Source organism: Geospiza fortis, unplaced genomic scaffold (assembly GCF_000277835.1).
Source record: "Geospiza fortis unplaced genomic scaffold, GeoFor_1.0 scaffold181, whole genome shotgun sequence".
In the NCBI taxonomy this organism is placed as follows: domain Eukaryota; kingdom Metazoa; phylum Chordata; class Aves; order Passeriformes; family Thraupidae; genus Geospiza; species Geospiza fortis.
The window spans coordinates 269,813-289,897 of NW_005054412.1; the positions used below are offsets into that span (position 1 = coordinate 269,813).

The 20,085-nt window shown below is 37.9% G+C and overlaps 1 protein-coding gene across 4 annotated transcripts in view; it reads left to right on the forward strand.

The window, feature by feature from the left end:
• The window catches only part of DCLK1 (doublecortin like kinase 1), a 224,247-nt gene that overhangs the window by 110,772 nt on the left and 93,390 nt on the right, over positions 1-20,085 (forward strand). The window lies entirely within an intron of this gene.

Genomic DNA, 20,085 nt, shown 5'->3' on the forward strand with positions numbered 1-20,085 from the left:
AAAATTTCTAAAATTTTTTAAACTATCAAAGGTCTGAAAGAACACTTGGCTGAAGAATCAGTCAGAGAAGATTTTGTTATAGCAGTAAACACTTCGCAGTCATTATGTGTGTATCTGTTTAGCTTCACCACTTCATCATGGTTTTTGGTGCAATTATTCTTTCACAGTTCAAGGTGGTGTAATTGTATTTTTATGACTAACCCATGAAGCTGGAGGGCCTCTTGGTTTTCCCAGATCCAGACAAATGCTCCGTTAGCCTGTGTCGGAGCAGAAGGCGGCAACTTGCGCAGACCTGACTCTATCAGTTGAAGGATGACTCTGAAAAAGGAGGTGTCTCCTGGGCACAGCAATGACCTTTTGTGTCAGGCACAGACAGAAGCAAGAACATCATCTGCATTCCTCTAGAGGACCTTATAATATGGAAATAAAAATCAAAGTAGAGCACCAATCTGCGCTTTGCAGTAATGAAATTGCTGTAGTTGACTCTAAGGCAAAAGGTACCAATGGTGAAAAAGTAGCTTTAGATATTTTTAGAATGGGAATTAGAAAGGTGAGGGGGACATTTGGTCAGTAAAGGAGTTTCCCAGGTGGCTTTGTGCTCAGAATGGATGTCCTTGCCTTTAAGGAGAGGACACCTGGATAGTTGGCTGTGTAGTCTGGATTCACTTGTTTCTCTCATCTGAAGGATGACACTGGTGGCTGCCCAGTGTCTCCTCACAGTGAACCCTGTGGCAGTTTTTCCAGCAAAGACTCAAGAAATGCTGACAACAGATTTGTCTAAATCCGTTTTGGAAGTGTGTAGTTGGTTTTTGGAGGTCTAGTGCCAAAGTGCAGACATAGCCTGACTCTGCTTAGTCTTTGTTCATCTGACATATCAACATTTCTTTGAGTAAGCAGTATCTTTGTCTGAAACTTTGGTGCTTAAAACCATTTTTTACTGATCTGAAAAAAGAGAAATCCTAAAAATCTATGCTGAGAACACAACTTTAGCTATTTGTTGTAGCATTTGCTTTTCTATCAGGTAAAGATTCAGTGAACATTGACTGTTTTCTTACTGCAGGAATGAAGAAAGAGGAGAAAATCAGACTATGTCTCTAATTCCTTTGAGAAGTGTACACCAACTTTGCTCTCTCTTTTTCAGGAGGTTTGATATCAGAGAACTTGTTTAGGTTGCTTTCCAGTAGTAGCTGATGTACCGACTGATATGCATCTAGTCAGCCTTCTCTGAGCAGGAGCAAGAGTTGGAGAGAAAATAATTTTTTTACAAACGAGCTTTTAACTTGTTTTGCTTGGCAAATGAAGTTTGTGTGATCACGATGCGTGTCTGTGCATTCCTCATAGCTAATCTAAGAACATTACAAGTATTAGGAAGTGCTGTCCAACTGTGCAGGGCTTGTAAAGCCTGTCTCTGCTTCCCTGAAAAGCATCTTGAAGCAACACTCTGCTGGCTTGTCACTACATCCCTCCAGTATCTTCCAGGTTCAGCCAGGTGATGAGAATGACAGTGAAGGTGTTGCAACAGGAGGAGAAAAGCAAAATTTGAAGGCAGGAAAGAAGAGTAAAGAGAAGAAATTTATAAATAATCAGAATTCTGGGGTTTGGGGAATTACTTCTCAGGGAGGAAGAGGAATGCCATTGTTTTGTGGTCTGGGTTCAGAACTCCTGGCGAGCAGGAGGCAAAATTGGGGGTTGGGAAGCCAGTCACCTGTACTGGGATCCATTGTAGCTAACATTAGATAGCTGCACATAGGTAGCTGCCTGGGACTGAGCCATTCCCAGCAGATTTCTTTCCCAGGAAAAAAAACCCCTTAGATTTACTGACAAAGTAGATGGTAGATGTTTGGTTGACTCAGTTGAAAGTGGATGTTTTGAACAGTTCATATGAATTATGCTCCAGAAATGTCTGGTTTGCTTCTCTAAAGGCATCTATATGCCTGATGTAGCTGTTCTTGTCTACAGTTGGTGTTTTAAAGTTGCTTAAAAAGCTTTTAGCATGAGATTATTTCTACCCTATCAGAAAGGAAAAATCTAAAATCTCATCAATTTGCATTATTTCGAGTCATCTTTGTTTCTCCTGCTCCCGTGGCTTGCTCTTGCCTTTAGATAGCACTTCTATTTTAAAAGCCATAGAATCAGAAATTTAGAAAACCCAATCTAGAAGTCAGTTAATCGATCTCCCCATCTAAGTGTGGGATTAACATTCCACATTTAATTTCTGGCATGCTTGGCTAACAAGTCCCTCTAAAGCCTGTGATGAGGAAGAATCTGTATCCTCCCAAGACATTCTGTGCCAGTGGTAAACTCTTCTTACTGTTTTTCAGCTATCTTCCCCAGATTCCCTTGCTATAAATGAAATCCATTACTACATTTCTTATCTGCTTTGACCATGGGAAACAGATGATTCCTTTTTCTTTGAAAAAATCCATGGGCTCATCAATTTTCTTTTCTTTAGGCTGAATAATTAGGTCAGCTTTGCTTTGACTTCAGGCTCAAATCTGCCCTTGAATGAGGCTATGTGTTCCTTCTTTATATCATCTCCCTTCTCTGTTTTATGTCTTTCAGGAAGAGGCATTGCATATCCCCTTGGCAATCAGCTAAGAAAAGTCAGTTAATTAGGGATCCATCAAAGAGGAAAAAAACCAAGCAGTACTCCCTATACATTGCAGTTTCTTCCCTGCCTGGATGTACAGATGGTTTTCATGCTAAACATGCTGTTTATTGCATGAAATGCAGAAACAATAGGCACCATCCCCATCATAATTACTAGCAATCATCTCCATATCTGACATGATCAATAGATATGATAACCACACACACTTTAATAATGAGAGCTGCTGATGGGAGATAAAAATGTATGTGGATGACCATAAAATTAAGAAGTAAATGCTCCTTCTTTGTCAAGTGTCAGTGATGATGCTATTTTCATAAAAAGTTTTTATGGGATATGTAAGCACAAAAACATTACATGAATGAAGCGCACATTACAGCAGCTTGTAAGAAGAGAAAATTCCTCAGCGTAGAGTATGGCAGTGACTGCTTCAGGCATTGTTAGCTTGCAGTTTTGGAAAGTCTCCCAGAAATCTCAGGTTTTCTTTAACTCAGGGTTGTTCAGTTTTCAAAGAAGAGATCAGGGGATGCCTTTCAATACACCTTAGCTGTGTGTTGGCAAAGATTAAGGTTTAAGGGCCACTCTCATAAAATATTTGCAATCAGCTATTATTTAGGCACCTAAATAGGATTTTGCAATGTGAGTTACCTATGAGATTTACCCTAATTCAGAACACCTCCTCTGCTCATACAGTTATTTCTTTCTCAGCACTGTAAAATAAGAGAGCTTTGAGGCTAGCAGGATCTGACCTAATTTTTTTTAATTAAATTATTTTTTATTTTTTGTTAATGTTTTCTGAGTGCTTTGGAGCCTCGAGAGTTGCACACAGAGGATATGGCAGACTTCATCACGTACTGAGGTGCATCATGTACAAAAGCTGCAATCTCAGCTGTCCAAAGCCAGTGTCTCTGCCTCCAAGCAGAGTGTAACCAATGCAGAATGTCTGGATGTGAAAGCAAGTGCAGATTGCTTGTCAAAAGCACATTACTGTTATGGAAACAATGAGGAGAATGACTCAGTTTTAGGGGAAAATTAGGACTGGAACTTTGAAACCTAATTTCACTTTGACTTTGCTGGCCTGTGTTAGTCCTCAGCTCAGCGTCTCCGGGCCAGCAGCGTTACTGCTTCATCTTGCCAGCAGCAGACAACTTGCCAGGAAAATGTGAGTCCTGTGGTGTCCGCACACACGTGCGTGTGCGCATGGAGGCGTGCACCCGCATCTGATCCAGGAACTGCAGCTAAGGTCAGGGGTATCATGTTTATCCCTGTTAATAGCTGTCATGTCTCTGCAACCTTCATTAATCTGTCCTTCCTAAAAGAGTCAGGAAGGGGAAATCAGTTATAGTCCTCATCTACCCTGATTTATAGGACAGAGACTGATGTGTTAAGCAGCTTTTGGCTGGATTAGGAGTGGAGAGCATGCTGGCTGACTTACTCTGCCCTCGTCAAAAACTCGTGCTTTGGCAATTGCAAAGGAATGGTGGGTTCTGGGGACTTCGAGATACAACTTTGCTTTCAACAGAGGCATAAATATAAAGTGTTCCACTGCAGTGTGATATTTTCAAATGTCAACAACTGCTGGGCCTTGGAAACAGATATTCTGTGTATGAGGAAGGAACAAACTGAGGCAAGAGAGGCCAGACTGTGGCTGGATCTACCACTTAGACTAATGGTTCAGAAAGGCAAGAATGAAAGAAGTTGTTTTTCCAATGGCTTTGCATCCAATGCCCCCTTTATCTTCCTACTACAGGACCTCCGTTTTCATCTCCACCCTCTTTAGAGCAGTTGCACGGTACCCTCAGCTCCCTCTCATTTGGGCGCATCAATACTTGTCCTCATTTCCTTCCTCACAGTAAGTACATTAACAGGGTCTCTCTTTTATCCAGTAGAGGGACATTCCACAACTTTTCCCGAAACTCTAACCCCTCACTGAGACCACCTGTGTCCAGCTGTGCTGGAAGTACCTCCCTCCCTAGGCGTGTGCTTCCAGCTTGGCCCTGGCTGCCTGGAAGTACTTGGCTGTATGGCAGTGAGTGACTCACTTGTTTCTGTTGTGTTAAACTCTTAAAAGGAGGATGCTGATCTTCACTGAAATCCTCAGAACAGGCTGTTAGCGTGATCGTCAGGTGGCTGTTAATATAATATCATGTGGCGTTCATTAAATAAAATCTGTAGTAGCACTTGAGTCAAATGAGCTGCTCACATGAAAAAATGCATTCACAGAACTTCAGGTTTATTCTATGCAGCATTTCTCTTTTAATATACGCCTTTTTTATAGGTATGCTCTTGATTGCAAAAGCCCACTTCTTTATTTGTTGTCTGCAAATTTGCTTTCAGTATTCTCCTCTGTGTTTTACAGGTGTACTGACTTGAGACATTGCTTCTCACCTTTCTGCCTAAGCATCTCTACCAGAGAAAGCTTGGCCACTTAAACCATAAAATCTTTGTTCCCCCCCTCTCCCCTAGCTGGCAGATTTATAGACATGAATAAGGGATGTTCGAGCTTTCAAGAAGATGACATATGTGCTTTCCAGTCCAGATTTACACTGAAATGCATGCCCCTTTCCCCAACTCCTTGCCATGCATGCATGTATATTTGCACAGTTATCACTTTTCATCCATGTTGCAGTGAAGAAGTTGCCTGTATGAATAGCCAGGAAAAATTGTGGTCACTTACAGCTTACAAAACAGCCATTGAAACTGGCCAAACAGTAAAACTGCAGTTAATGCTAATTCATTCTGCTCATTGAACCAAATGTTCTTCAGTATGTTTTCTGCAGTATTTGCTTCCCCAGATGTCTGTTAAAAATAGCATGAATGAAATGCTATCCAATAAACCAGAACTGGTGGAAATTCCCATTTCATTTGCATAATGAGGTTGAGTGTGCATATTCCTTCAACCTTTTTCAGCACTAAAGCTGATTTTGGATATAAGAGTCCTAAAAATTTTTCACCCAAAAATATCAAGGATTTCCTCAATAATACTTACATAGTAATAAATTGTATTTTTGTTGGGAATTTATGAAAGTTCAGCTTATTTAAAAAATTAAGAGAATTTGTTTTTAAGCATCATCAATACCATTATCTAATGTACAAGGGAATTGAATCATAACTGCTAGTGTTTATAAATAGTAAATAAGAGAGTAGAGTGGATATTTATTGGTTTCCTATAGCTTGATATTTTTGCTCTTTCATTTTGATTCTTTCTTGTAACTTCTTGAATATTTAGATTATTCAAGTGGTCCAGAAGAACATATTTCTTACAGAAAACATTGAGCTATTTTCCAAAACTGTGAACATCTCAGTTGTATACCCAAATGCAGAAAGTGCAATTCCAACGTTTATGACCACTTTTCTAAACAAATTTTCTGTTCTAGGGAATAAACACAGAAATTTGATACACTCAACAGGGTAGATCTTGGGACTCAGGCTCTTATTTTGACTGTCTCTTATCTACTCTTTTGCCATGGAAGTTGCTTAATTTTGCCGCCTTTGATGATATTCCAGTTTGTATAATATTCCATTTGAGATCACAAGTTTTGTTTGGAGCTTGTGTGTTCAGTCTGATCCTCATCAGATGATAGCTTCCAAAATAGCAACTTACTTTCAGTTCTTTTTAGGAGAGATTCTTCATTTTACATTTTCAGGTGTAGTAATGATGGAAGTAGAAGATATTAGCTGTATATTATAACCTTCTCCACCATGTTTGTTGAGTAGACTGGTGAAGAGCATAGAGAAGTTTCACATCAGAGATGTTTAGATATTGGCTTTTCCATATGTTTATCTTTGTACTTTTCTTGTCTCATTAATTAGTCAGGTAGAATGGAGCATACAGTGTTGGTAATCTTGGCGAGTACATTTGTACTTTTGCAGTTTGAAGATACTTTAAAATGCTGGAAACTATTAGAATCTGATCAATTTCTGGAACAGTGGTCTGTTGGCAGGAGATCCTTTGGTGAGCAGCATAGTCCCGCTTTAAGATGAATAGTTCTTGTGTCATCAATGCTTCCTCATTCAGTCTGAGAACCTGAACAAAATGTGCAACTGCTAAAGTGTATTAGGATTTGCCCTGGAGACCTGCCTGTTTGTTGGGTGGCATGGTTGTACCAGAGATTTTGTATGGAGATTAGACTCACCAGCAGTAAAATTGGACTGACTTGCTAAATTGATCACTGTAATTTTCTACTTTTCATTATAGATACAGGCCCTATACCTAGAGTTTTTTCATGTCTTGACAAAGTACGTGCACAATTTTTTTTTAGTGCCAGAGCTGTCCAGATACTTTTATACTGGCAAAATACATTGAAAAGAGTGTAATTATTCAAAATCCAGAGTTATTTAGCTTTTAGAAAACAAAAAAGTTCTGAAGGTGTATGAGGAAAATGTCTTCATCCTTAACACTCATTAAAAGCCTTCTTTTAAAGTCTTATCAAACATGAACTTCAGCACAGCAGCCGAGAGAGAATCAAATGCAACCTGGAAAATATTTCAAAGCGATGAAAGTGGAGTAAACCAGTGATAGATATTCGTAGTCATACCTATTCATTGAGATGGTGTGCATACAGACACAAATGTATCAAGTGTAAAGGCCAGTAGAAGACTTCTGAATGATGGCTGTGTTGGTCTGTGCTGCAAAACTGTCGCAGACATCTTTTCATTAAAAATCCTTTCTTAGGATTTTTCCTTCTGCGAAGCTGAGAGGCTTCAAGAACAGAATGGTTATCTGCTGCTGTGGAATGCAACAGGTGCATCTGTCATTGGTCTCATCTGCTTGTTTGTAATTATTGGCCAATCACAGCAGAGCTGACTCAGAGTCTGAGGCAGCTGCCTTTGTTATCATTCTTCTCTATTCTTAGCTTAGCTAGCCTTCTGAGATGAAACTTTTCCTTCTTTTTAGTATAGTTTTAATGTAATATATATCATAAAATAATAAATCAAGCCTTCTGAAACATAGAGTCAGATCTACGTCTATTCCCTCATCCTAAGATCCCTGTGACCACCGTCACACAAAACTGGTGGCTCACAGTGTGTGCTGCAAGAGTGGTTTGGTACTGTTATGTACAAAATGCAACCTACAGACATTTCCCATGGGAAACCTCAAAAGTCTTACCTGACAGCTCAGGTTGCTTCTGTGAGCACTCACCTTCGAAGAAACTTTTTTCTGAGCATAGCTCCCTGCAGGAGAATTGGATGCTAATAATATGCATAAAACAATATAAGGCTGAGTAATCTTTAGGAAGTCTCATGTTACCATGGAATTGAACACCTGTAGGTGGTAGGTCATGGAGCTCTGATTTGGCTTCTTTTATTCTTCAGTCAAAGCTTTTTGAAATTTTGTTCTAGAGGAATTGTAACCCTGGTTTTGTTTTGTTTTTCTTTTTGAAAGAAAATCTTCTAGGGACTTTAAAATTTATTAAGGCAAGAGGGGGGTAACATGAAATTTTATTCTTTCAAATGAAGGATCTCATCCAAGGAAAGTTTGTAGAAGATTACTAATTATTCCTAATGGAGTGGAGAGTAGTTAAGAGACAAATCCTTTCTTAGGATTTTTCCTTCTGCGAAGCTGAGAGGCTTCAAGAACAGAATGGTTATCTGCTGCTGTGGAATGCAACAGGTGCATCTGTCATTGGTCTCATCTGCTTGTTTGTAATTATTGGCCAATCACAGCAGAGCTGACTCAGAGTCTGAGGCAGCTGCCTTTGTTATCATTCTTCTCTATTCTTAGCTTAGCTAGCCTTCTGAGATGAAACTTTTCCTTCTTTTTAGTATAGTTTTAATGTAATATATATCATAAAATAATAAATCAAGCCTTCTGAAACATAGAGTCAGATCTACGTCTATTCCCTCATCCTAAGATCCCTGTGACCACCGTCACACAAAACTGGTGGCTCACAGTGTGTGCTGCAAGAGTGGTTTGGTACTGTTATGTACAAAATGCAACCTACAGACATTTCCCATGGGAAACCTCAAAAGTCTTACCTGACAGCTCAGGTTGCTTCTGTGAGCACTCACCTTCGAAGAAACTTTTTTCTGAGCATAGCTCCCTGCAGGAGAATTGGATGCTAATAATATGCATAAAACAATATAAGGCTGAGTAATCTTTAGGAAGTCTCATGTTACCATGGAATTGAACACCTGTAGGTGGTAGGTCATGGAGCTCTGATTTGGCTTCTTTTATTCTTCAGTCAAAGCTTTTTGAAATTTTGTTCTAGAGGAATTGTAACCCTGGTTTTGTTTTGTTTTTCTTTTTGAAAGAAAATCTTCTAGGGACTTTAAAATTTATTAAGGCAAGAGGGGGGTAACATGAAATTTTATTCTTTCAAATGAAGGATCTCATCCAAGGAAAGTTTGTAGAAGATTACTAATTATTCCTAATGGAGTGGAGAGTAGTTAAGAGACAAAGAAATTTAAGTTGCTTAGCCTTTTCTCTTACTCTGGAACAGAAGAGAAAAATTTTTCCTCAGCTACTTAGAACTGTTAAGATTTTCTAGCAAAAAAAAGAAGACAACTTACAGAGTAAGGCAGTTTCTGATGAGCACACCATGTTCAGGAAGAAAAAAAATCCTGGAAGGGAACAAATTTGATGAAGCTTTATACAAATTATTTCTGTCTTAAACTGTACATGCTCTTTCTGTTTTGCAAGCGGATATTGATGTTTGCAGAATAAGTGACTTGAGAAAATGGAATAGATTTATTTTTGCACAGCAGCTGCTGTATACTACAGGGCTGTAAGATAGGTGATATTCTTTTCTGCTGTAAAGTATAAATTGGGAAACCATGGGAAACATACAGCAGGGAGCCTTACTTTGGGATCAAGTAAATGCTTAAAATTTACTTTGAAAATGGAGTTTTTAAATTAATACTTAAGCAGTTAATAATAAGGATAAACCTGCATAAATAAAACAGGATACTTTTTTGAAAATCACTTTGGAGAGGATGTCTCTCTGGAGATTCTGGTGGGAGTCTTCTGGGATCATATCTCAGACTGCATGCAGACAGATAGCTGTAATAGTTCTTAGCAGCAGGAGAAATTCTAGTGTATCATGAGGTACCTTAGACTTTCTAGATGCATATTACAGACAAAATGCTGCTAGTGCTAACTGGGAACATTTATCTGTCTAGATTTAGTGCTGTTAATAATAATGATATTATAAAAAAGCTGTCTTAAGAAGAGCATTAGGTGTTGTAATCATATACTGATTTCATTTGTGTTGACCAGAAAATGAAACCAGTCCAATATTAAAGGTTTTATTACATTAAGAAGGAGAAATTTGAAAATTCAAAAGAATTAGTCAGTGTAGTTCATTAGACTTAAGAGTCTGGGGACTTGAATGTTGGAGGAGGTTTGGAATTTCAACCAAAAAGCAAGCCAAAAGCTGTCTTAGGTTTGCATCTGTCCAAAATACATTGCTAAGGGTCCAAAGTTCAACTGACAGAAGATGGAAAGCCTGAAAGGAATTGCTTAGTAGAGATGTCAATACCAAATATGGAAATAGTCATGTAGTCACATTTGCAAAAATTATGCTGATTTTGAATAAAGGTTTTAGCCAGATGTGGAGATAAAAAACCCCACAAAAACATAACAAACCATCACAATCTGAGGTCATTATACAGTGTAGTAATGACAGATCTACTATCTCAATATTTTGGCTTCTATATTCAGCAAAAAATAAAACGCATCATGGGAGAAAAGCCCCCATTATAATCAGAATCCCTGGAGAAATGCAAATGACTGTCCCTAAAAAGAATGCAGAAATTGAGTCAGTTGCAAAGTGTATCATGTACAAGTGAGATCTGTCACTATTCAGGAAAAAATGAGTTTGTGTAGGCTATTAAGACAGCAACAGCATTTAGTGCTCTGCACCTTCCTGTGAGGCAAAACCCCTGATATTAATAAAGCTTGTCTGTCTTTTTTATTGATCTGACTGTCCATATTGAATAAAAATAGTCTCTCTGAGTTTTCAGAGAGGACATCAACCTATGAATAAACTCATGTGTAAACTTCAAAACACTCCTCTGAGCAATCTCTGAAGTATGCTGTGGTACACAGAATGAAGGATGGTTTCATGGGCTATTTCCGACCCAACATGCATTTTTGATCTGCAATTATTTAAACTTTCTCAGAAGAAAAAAACCCTGTCACTGGGACTTTACACACCTCAGTAAGTGTTGTGGTGTTAGCAGATGTTCTTAGTAAAGCCACATTTTCCAGATATCCCACTGTGAGCCTATTGCCTGGATGACTCAGCCTGTTTACTTTAGTTTTATCTAAATAATTATAGTAAAATGTAATAGCCTGAACCAGATAGTATTCAAGGAGTACTCATTAATATTAGAGGCAAAAGCTGCCTAGGGATTTTTAAATTAGAGACAGCTCTGGAGTCCTTGACATTTTTTAACTTGGGAGACTTAATTGCTGGGTTTTCTGTTGACAGGTAAAGCAATGTTGCGATAAGTCTGCTTGGTACTGTTGTGGAGGTTGAAGAAGCAAAAATGTGGGTGGTCTGAAAAATTATGTGTGCCTGTAGATGGCAGGTGCGTTTTGTTGCCCACCTTGCAGCACAGCTCATGGTGTGAGGCATGAAAGTCCAGGTGTGAATATTGGTTTAACAGTATCAGCAAAACAAAGTGCTTTGCTTTAGTAAGAGTGCTCTCTTTAATTGTTTGGTGCATGGGGATTTATCTGTAAAAAGTAGCTGTTGAGAAGATCCATACTGTAGTAAGCTGGAATCTCCAGTTTGGCCTTTTTTCCTGTATCCATTTGTAGATTCCTTAGGCTGTCATTAGTTTGATTTTTCTCTGATGTTGCAGCTCAATATTTTTTTTTTCTTATGTGTGTGAAAATTTGATAAAAACATTCAAACCTGCTAATATTTGACACTGTAAACATTTTTTTTTTGGGCCTCCCAAGTATTGTTATTTTAAAAAGCCATTACAGTACCAGGTGGTTTAATTTCTTCAGACAATCATTTTATAATTTTTTTCTTTAATAACTTCTGCCTGCTAACTTTAATACTCTTATTACAGGCAGATTTGAGATGCTAACTAGAAAAAAAAATCAGTCTGTAATATTTTCAATTCCTTGAGGTATGTTAAATAACTTTATGTGCTGCAAGAGAGCCAGTGTGTGCCTCTTTAACTTTCTTTAAAACCAGACTACTGCTGCAGACACTTACATAACAGCTTGTGTTTAAATGGAACAAAAATGCAGCTTTTATAACTCCTTCTCTACTTATTTAAATCAATTTTTTAAAAGTTTCATCTCCTTTTCCTACCCCTTACAAGCAATCTACACCTACTTACATGTTCCTGCCAACCCAAACTGAATTCATACCAGTTACACACATTAGAATTTGGAATAATTGCATTCTTTGGAGAAGTGTTTGATTGGTGGTTGGTGAATTGGTCTAGATTTGGATACAGCTTTTTATAGGGAAGTCAGAGGCATGGTGTAAAAAGAGCCTACAGCCACCTCCATAACACCTACACCTTCTCCATTGCCCTGGGATATAACACTCTCTTTTAAATGGATGGATGGCCAGATGGATGGATGATGTTTGATAAAGGACAAGATGAGAGGAAAACCTGCAGGAAATGCAAAGTAAGCATGAGAGTAGTTTCATAATAAGTACTGTAGGTGCACAGCAAGGTAGCACAGAACAGCCAACATTTTTGACAGGACTCCAAAATACCTGATATTCTTGTCATGGACAAATCTGTAATTATAGCTTAAAGCCCTATACATGGATAGAGCTGTACGAGGTACCAGAACCAATGACTTTCTGGTAGACTAAAGTAATCTGATTCTTTTCTGGCACTGGTCCACATTTTCCACCTCCAAAACAGGTGTCCTGATATTTTGTGTGCAGGAATTCAAGACGCATGAAACTAAAGAGATAGGAAGCACAAAGGTGCATGCGTCTACAGTCTAGTAAGTAAGGACATGCATTAGGGAGAAAAAGCATTTCCATTCAGGTCTTTGCTTCCTAGGATAGTTGGCAGTGTCTGTATCCGCTATCCCTAACAAGCAGGTATTAAACATTAATTGTCATCTGTTTAAGTGTGTGTCCTAATTGCCAGGTAATGGAATGAAGCACCTTTGTGGGTGATCTTGTTGTTTGTGCTGGCCCCATTGACTGGCATGGCCATATCATGTGTCACTTTGTCATCTTGGTGGACCACAGTCTTGGGAATCTGCTTTGCATCTGTGAAACCGCTTTGAGAATGAAGGAACCTTAAACTTCAAAAATGACAATCCAGGAAACTTCACCCTTTCTTAAGTTGCATCCATAAACCAAAATGTCATAGGCATAGCTTCCTAATCATGCCAGTACTTTCAGTTTTGCGTTTAGAGGTATATTTGTTCTTATTGTCAATGAACTCAGACATTTCACATATATTAAGTAAATGGTGAACTTCAGTTAGTATGGTGCCTGGTTTTTTTTTTTTTACTGACAGCATGTGAGTGAAAAGAGAATTTATGTTTACTTTTACTTTTAAAACTGATTAAACAATATCCTTCATACTGTGTGAAATAAATATTTTTCTCTTAAGTTCCTACATTTTTTCTGGAGATTTATGATCTACCCATATATTTCTTATTTCTCTGTGAGTCAAACAGTTTTTTATCAGTGCTTTGTGAACCTATACCAAATTGAAAGGAATTTTTTTTGGAGAAAAGTAGAATAAAAGTATAGAAAAGTGTAACTTGTAAATTACTTAAGAATGACCATGTTTCACATCTTGTGCAACAAGAATGCTACTACAGCAGTTATTTAACTGTTCTTAAACTCACTGGGACACTAACATTGCAAAGAATGAATTCCTTACAAGCTAGTATTGTACAGATAGTCCAACAAGGTGTTGTAGGTTATTTGAAGAGACTTGTGCCCAAACACTGAGAAAAATAAAATTAGAGTCCAAACCTAGTACAAATAGTGTGCTGTTATTCCTTTTCTGCTTTGTGGTATTTTAATATATACTTTACTGTTCATCTCCTCATTTATGCCTAGAGTTTCCGAAATCTTGAGCGGGTTGAAAAATGCAGTGTGCATTTAAATTTTCAGAACTTTTTGGGCACAGAAGTAGCATGTGGCCTTGTTAAAAGACATAAAATTCTTATTGTGTTGAGCTTGTGTCTGGTAACTGGTGTGAAGAGTGAAGCAGCTTTGGAAGGAGCCAAGCCTTTGTCAGTTAATATCAGGGTTGAGAGTTTTGTAAAGTGATTCATGAATTGATATCTCAGCAGACTCCTTATATGGGAACCATGGTTATTCATGAGCTGTGGTGCTGAAAGTCTTATCAAGTACTTTATGTCTGGACTCCAGGAATGTGCTAAAAAGTTTTCAGTCATCAAGTGACCCCAGGATTTCTGGAGAACATGCTTTTTTTTCTCATTTCAATCCTTTTCCTGGGTCCTCTCTTAAGCATAGCTTTCTCAGCCCCAAGGTTTGATTCCAGCTGAGGTCAAAGCGGTTAACTCCCATTGCAGAAGTGCTGATGAGGTTTTCTAGCTAAAATAAGAATTTCCTTGAAAGTGTGTATTTCTTTGTTGCATTAGAAGTAAACCTAATGGATAGATTTTTTTTTTTTTAGATTGTGCATTCCTTGGATTTTTCATGTGTTGAACACTAATATAACTTGCATTGCATTGTGCATCTTCAGTGGGATAGGATGTTGAGTATTTCCTCTTGTTACTTTTATGATGTCATTATTTCTGACTCTGAATTTGATCCAAGTGCTTGTTTAGGTATTTGCAACTTGCTATAGGTGACTGATGTTTGCTGATGGAGATACAATTGTATATATCAGGAATTCTTTGTAATATGGAACAGGCCTTCTTTGAATGGTTTAAATGTAAGTGGAGTTTATGGGTAGTGTGCAAAATAGGAATCTTTGTAAGATCAAGTGGGATCTTCATAAATATTTTTTATGGCTCTTATTTTTGAAGATAAGGGCAAATGCTTCTAGCCTGAGGCTCTACCAGGCTAATTCACACAAGATCTAATACACAAAATCATAGGATCTGAAAGATTATAGAGGAACTTGCAACTATTGCTTTTGTTGCAGTCCCTTTCATACCATTCCTTAAGAATAAATCCTGAGTTCCTTCACAATGATGGAAATAGATAGGTCTTGTTGCAACAGGAAACCTGAACAAGGAAGTTCAGTGATTGTTATCAGGAAAAGAGAGGCATATATATTGTCAGTTAAGGAAACTCTTCAGGGAATATTTATCAGCAACTCTGTTTGTTACTTTTTCAGAATTATATTGCTGTGGTTGGATGTAAGTGAGGTTTCCTTTTTAAGGAAAGTAATCTCCATTAAACTACTGAAATGTTGTTGTTGTCCCAGGATATTGACATACTGTGGGGTGTTTTGGCTTTATCATTGGAAGGTGTAAGGAGGGCACACCTTCTCCAAACTCTCAAATGAATGGCAACATACCAGTTTTCTGTGACGTATGGCAATATCTGTATCTGTGTTTTCACGTTAGCTCTTCGTATACTCTTTATGTATTTGAATGGAGCAATGAATACAACTTTGTGATGGATTTTTTCAAGAAATAATAGAATAGAATAGTTCAGTAGAAAGGCTGTGAAATTTCCTGCTTTCCTAAGAGACCAAGCTTCTGAAAAATGCTTTTTGCTTATATGGTAATTTTGAGGGAAAAAAGTCACCTGTAGACATAATTTGAGAAAGAATGTCCATGATTAATTAGATCATGGTGATATATTGGCTATGGCAGAGATTTCAGATGAGCAGTTTCTCTCGTCAACAGATAACAGAGAAAAATTCTTAGTATAATTACCTTATAAGCACATAATGGATGCTTTCTGAATGAGATTAGAACATAATTCTCCTTTAAACTAGGCTACAAGTCCCTTAAGAAAAAATACCTTTCATCTGAACAGTTCCTAATGTTACCTCTTCTTCCACAAGTATTCCTAACTTTGGTGGCCGAATTTCACCACATTTTCCAGAACTTTTCCTGTCCTCCTACACAAACATGAAATAGACTTCTTGGACTCACCCCTAAGACTTAGGTCTCACATCTTTCTTTGTTGATATTACTTAAGTTCCTTCTGGTAGTCGTGACAGTGCAGTTAGGTGGATGGGCAACAGAAAAGAATCAGTGATGAACATGAGGGGAAAGTATCCTTCTCCCTCTTTTTAAATAACCTGCATGAATATATCTCAAAACTATTTAAAGCTGCTTTCAGGTCTTTATCTTCCCTTTGGGAAATAGTTCATGGTGCTACACCAAGTACACAATGTTCTTTTTAATGACAACAATGCTTCAAAATACCTTTACTCACACCCTGTACAAATTCAGGCAAACAGGAGTATTTAATCAGACACTGCCTTTGGATGTCTGTGTTTTTCATGTGTGGCTGACATGAAACTTTGGAATCTTGGCATCATGGAATAGTTTGGGTTGGAAAGAACCTTCAGAGCTCATCTAGACCAATCCCCTCCTGCCAATGAGCAGGGACATCTTCAACTCGATCAGGTTGCTCAGAGTCCCATCCAGACCATGACTGTTTCCAGGGATGGAGCATCTGTCACCTCTCTGGGCAACCCTGTTCCAGGTTTTCACTAGCCTCATTGTAAAAAATATCTTCCTTATATCTCGTCTAAATCTACCTTCTTCTAGTTTAAAGTCCTTACATCCTGCCCATATTTCTGTATGACTCTGTCTAGACATCTTAATACTTCCTTTCTGTCAAATTCTTCAAACAAAGACTGCACATTTTTGTGGGAGTGGTTAGCACCTCATAAATGGGAACACTTGAGTAAACCATGTTTCCAGAACAGGAAGAATGAGAGGAAAAGGGATCCTCAACCCAAAACATGGTTTTTAACAGTTCAAGTGCATTCTTCCTACAACATACACTTGCTGTGCATTTATCATTAGAAGTAGCATTGCTGTCAGGTCTCCTGCTTGGAAAGTGTTTAGATGCCACATATTATGTGTATTAGAAATGCCTAACTAGGCAGAATATGATTACCATCCTAGCTAGTGTAGTTGAAGCTGGCCTCATTTTCTTTAAAGTTGTCTGTGATCTGCAAACCCAGTAATGAAGAAGGAAAAATGAAATGAAATGAAACAGTAATATGTATCTCCTGGGTATTTCAAAGCCAGAGAGCACTAATTAAAATCTAAGACTTAAATATCTGATCCTTAGGGTATGAAACAGTGCATAGGTTAGCCAGAAACTGTAACTTCACAGATAAACAGGGGCAAAATGAAAAGATAATTGTCTGAGGCCAGTTAAATTGGGTGTTTAGAAGGATTTTATTTGAATAGATGTTGGTTTATACATCTTAATATATTATCTGTGCTGTTAGATACTTAAGCTGTAAGATGCCAAATGTGGTGCAGCAGTTACTGGTGTTCTTTATGCGCAGTGTTGAAGCTGTGCCTTCTTAGAATGTAATCCCTCACCCAATGAAAGTGGCCCATCTTTGCTGGCTCATCACAGGACAGGGGATAATTCAAATTGTTTAGAAATGCTGGTGAGAAACCATTGGAGTTTGATGCTCAAGAAATTTTGTGCTGATAATTTTACCCTGTCCTCCTTACCCTCTGAGATTCTCCAAAAGAATCAATTGGTTCACATGTTTTCCTTTACCCTCAGGTTGTAAGCAACTGAGTGGTAATGCGTGGTCTGTGATAGAGAAGGGCAGAAATAGAAATCATGTGTGGAAACAGCTAAAATTGGACTATTATGAGAAGAGATACACTATAAGGAAAGAACTAAAAATATTTCCTGGATAGACGTAGACATGTGTGCATACAGAAATGGGAACAGAACTTTAATCACCAGTATACAGATTCCATTGCTAAGGGATTTTATTCCTTTAATGATCTATTGATTTTCACTTCCCTTTTCGGAAGGTTTCTTGCAGTTTGGTTTTGTTTTGCTTTTTAAAGATCAGAAGTAATTTATTTCTTTGCTGTTTAGTATTTGGTAAAATTTTACTATTTTAAAACATCCCTTTTGAAAAAGACTATGAAAAAAATTAAATGTTTCAACTAAAAAAAAAGGTAAACCCTCTCTAAATCCAAAGCACTATGCAATGGTACTGTATGAATATTAACTAAATCAGGCTCACAAATGTAAGGGAATTCAAACTATGTTTTACTTCATAGTTATTTGGCTGCCCCAGTGCTTCAGTGTGGCCATTTCCTCTTTCCTCTGCGGTCCCTTACAGGACAGCACCAAGAGTACAAAACAGTGAACTCCAGGTCACCTTTCCACACTGGAGCTATCATGGCCTCAGACTATCAGAAAAGGGATGTTGGAAAGGAAGTTCTGCCTCTCCCCTGATAGTTCCAAATGAGAGATGCTTGGTGGTGGTTGTGCAACATGGCACACTCAACCATGCAGTCAATGAGCAGAAGCTGTAGAGGAGGTGGATCCTCTGTGATCCCAGCAAGATCTTCAGAAAATATCTCTTTAAGGTTTGAAGGCTTTTAAATGCATGAAGACACTTCTAGGGGTTTGTATTTTGAGCATTCCTTTGCTTTTCTGCATATCTGTATAAATCAAAGAAAAACTGAACTTTATCAGTGAACATTTTAGGGAATCTGTTTGGGGAGAGTTCCAGTTTGCTTCCTTCTGGTCTCTTTAACCTGAAAAATAATGCACTTTCCCCTCATCAGTTCTATCTTTTGGGAATCGGTTGAGGACTTTTAAGTTGGGTAAGTCAATCTGAGGACAGACAGTAAACATGGAAGATTTCAATCCACATTTAAAGTGTTCATGAAGATTTGTGAGGAACTGATAAACAACATTTCATAATGGGAGGCATCAAGCAGCTTCAACTGTAACATTGAGCTGAATGTTCACTTGAAGTGAACTGTTATGTTCCACTTAATGTAATCTCAATAATGTGTTTTGCAGTAGAAAGGAGGGCTCCTGATACTGTGTAGGCAACATTGTACACGTGAATTGTGAAGAAACAAAAGTTGCTGGCACCAAATATCTTACCTTTTAAATGTGGCAATGTGATAAATATGAGTCAGAGAACAGAATAATTTGGTGTTTCTTTGTACATCTCTTGACATGCACTTCATCAGAAGTACAAAATTTTTAAATTGCTATTTTATTAAAAAAAAATATTTTAAATAGTGCTACTAATTACCAGAGCAAGAAAATCATTGTGTATTTTACATTGCGATATCAGTAAAAGTATGGTGTCTGGAGAATGATGCAAAGGTGCCATCTGAGACGACTTCTCTTTGGCCTGGGGGCCAAAGTCCTCACAAAAGTCAGGTGCTTGGAGATATCTGAACACATAAACCATCAGAGCAAAAGAAAAAAAAAAACAACCCAAAACAACATAATAGAATTTTCTGGGCATCTTTTATGCCAAAGAATTCTGTGAACATGTTCAAAAATTTTTAATGTGTTATAAAAACCTTGGAGTATGAGCTGGCTTTGGTAAAAATAAAGAAAATAAAAACTTGTATTATTAAAATATTTACTTTTTATGACTTTTTGGAATGAGAAAAAAAATTAGCTTGATATTTGAACTGTTCAAGAAAAGATCATTTAAAAAACAAGTTACATTGAGCTAAAAGCCTTTGAAAGATGTAGAAATGAGAAGATAAGTTAGAGATGTGCAACTTAGGTTATTAAATCTGAGGCGTGATGTAGAATGCAACCCTGGCATTTGGTTATCAGCCAATAGACATCTTTGGACTGGAAAAGTAAGTTACATCTGTGTCTCTGCTGAAACTGTCTTTAGTACCCTTTCTTATAATGCCAATGTGCATGTTGCAATATGACAAGTTTGGAACAACGAAAATTAGAAATTAGCTCCATGGTGGAAGGAGACTATTTTCTAGCATCACGTGATTGCTAATGGTAACTTCAGCAAATATCTGTGGCAACCCAGAGGATTTAAATCAACACAAAAAGTTATCAAAAATGGTTTAATAACAAGAATAACAGTGACAAATAACAGTATGAAATGTGATGCTTGCAGCTTCCTTGACTTGGAAATAAAAAGACAAGTCTTACGCTGCGACTCTTCCTTTGCCAGGACACCACTGTTCTTACAGCTGGCACTGGTGGGCTTCCCCTCATTGAGTCTTCTCAAATTCTCTGTATGTTGTCATCTGCTTGTTCTCCAGCTGTAGCCCCAGTATTGCTTGTGTTATATCCAGCCCCTCAGATGTGATTTGTCAGGGGTTGTTAATTGTCCATTCCTGGCTAGATCACGAAGCGTCCTTTGCATCCTTCTTCTCTTCCACCCTTTTCACATTCTGCACAGTTGATCATGCTTTCCACAGCAACTTCTTCACTGTTAGCTCCTGTATTTTCCACTCCCAGTTTCTTTTCCTACTCCTTCATTACCTCAGCAAATCATCACAAAACCAAACAAAACCCCCACCTATTCCTAGGGGAGAGGGGAGAGACAGAATAAGCTTCAAAATGTGATAAGACACTGGTAGACAGTATTTT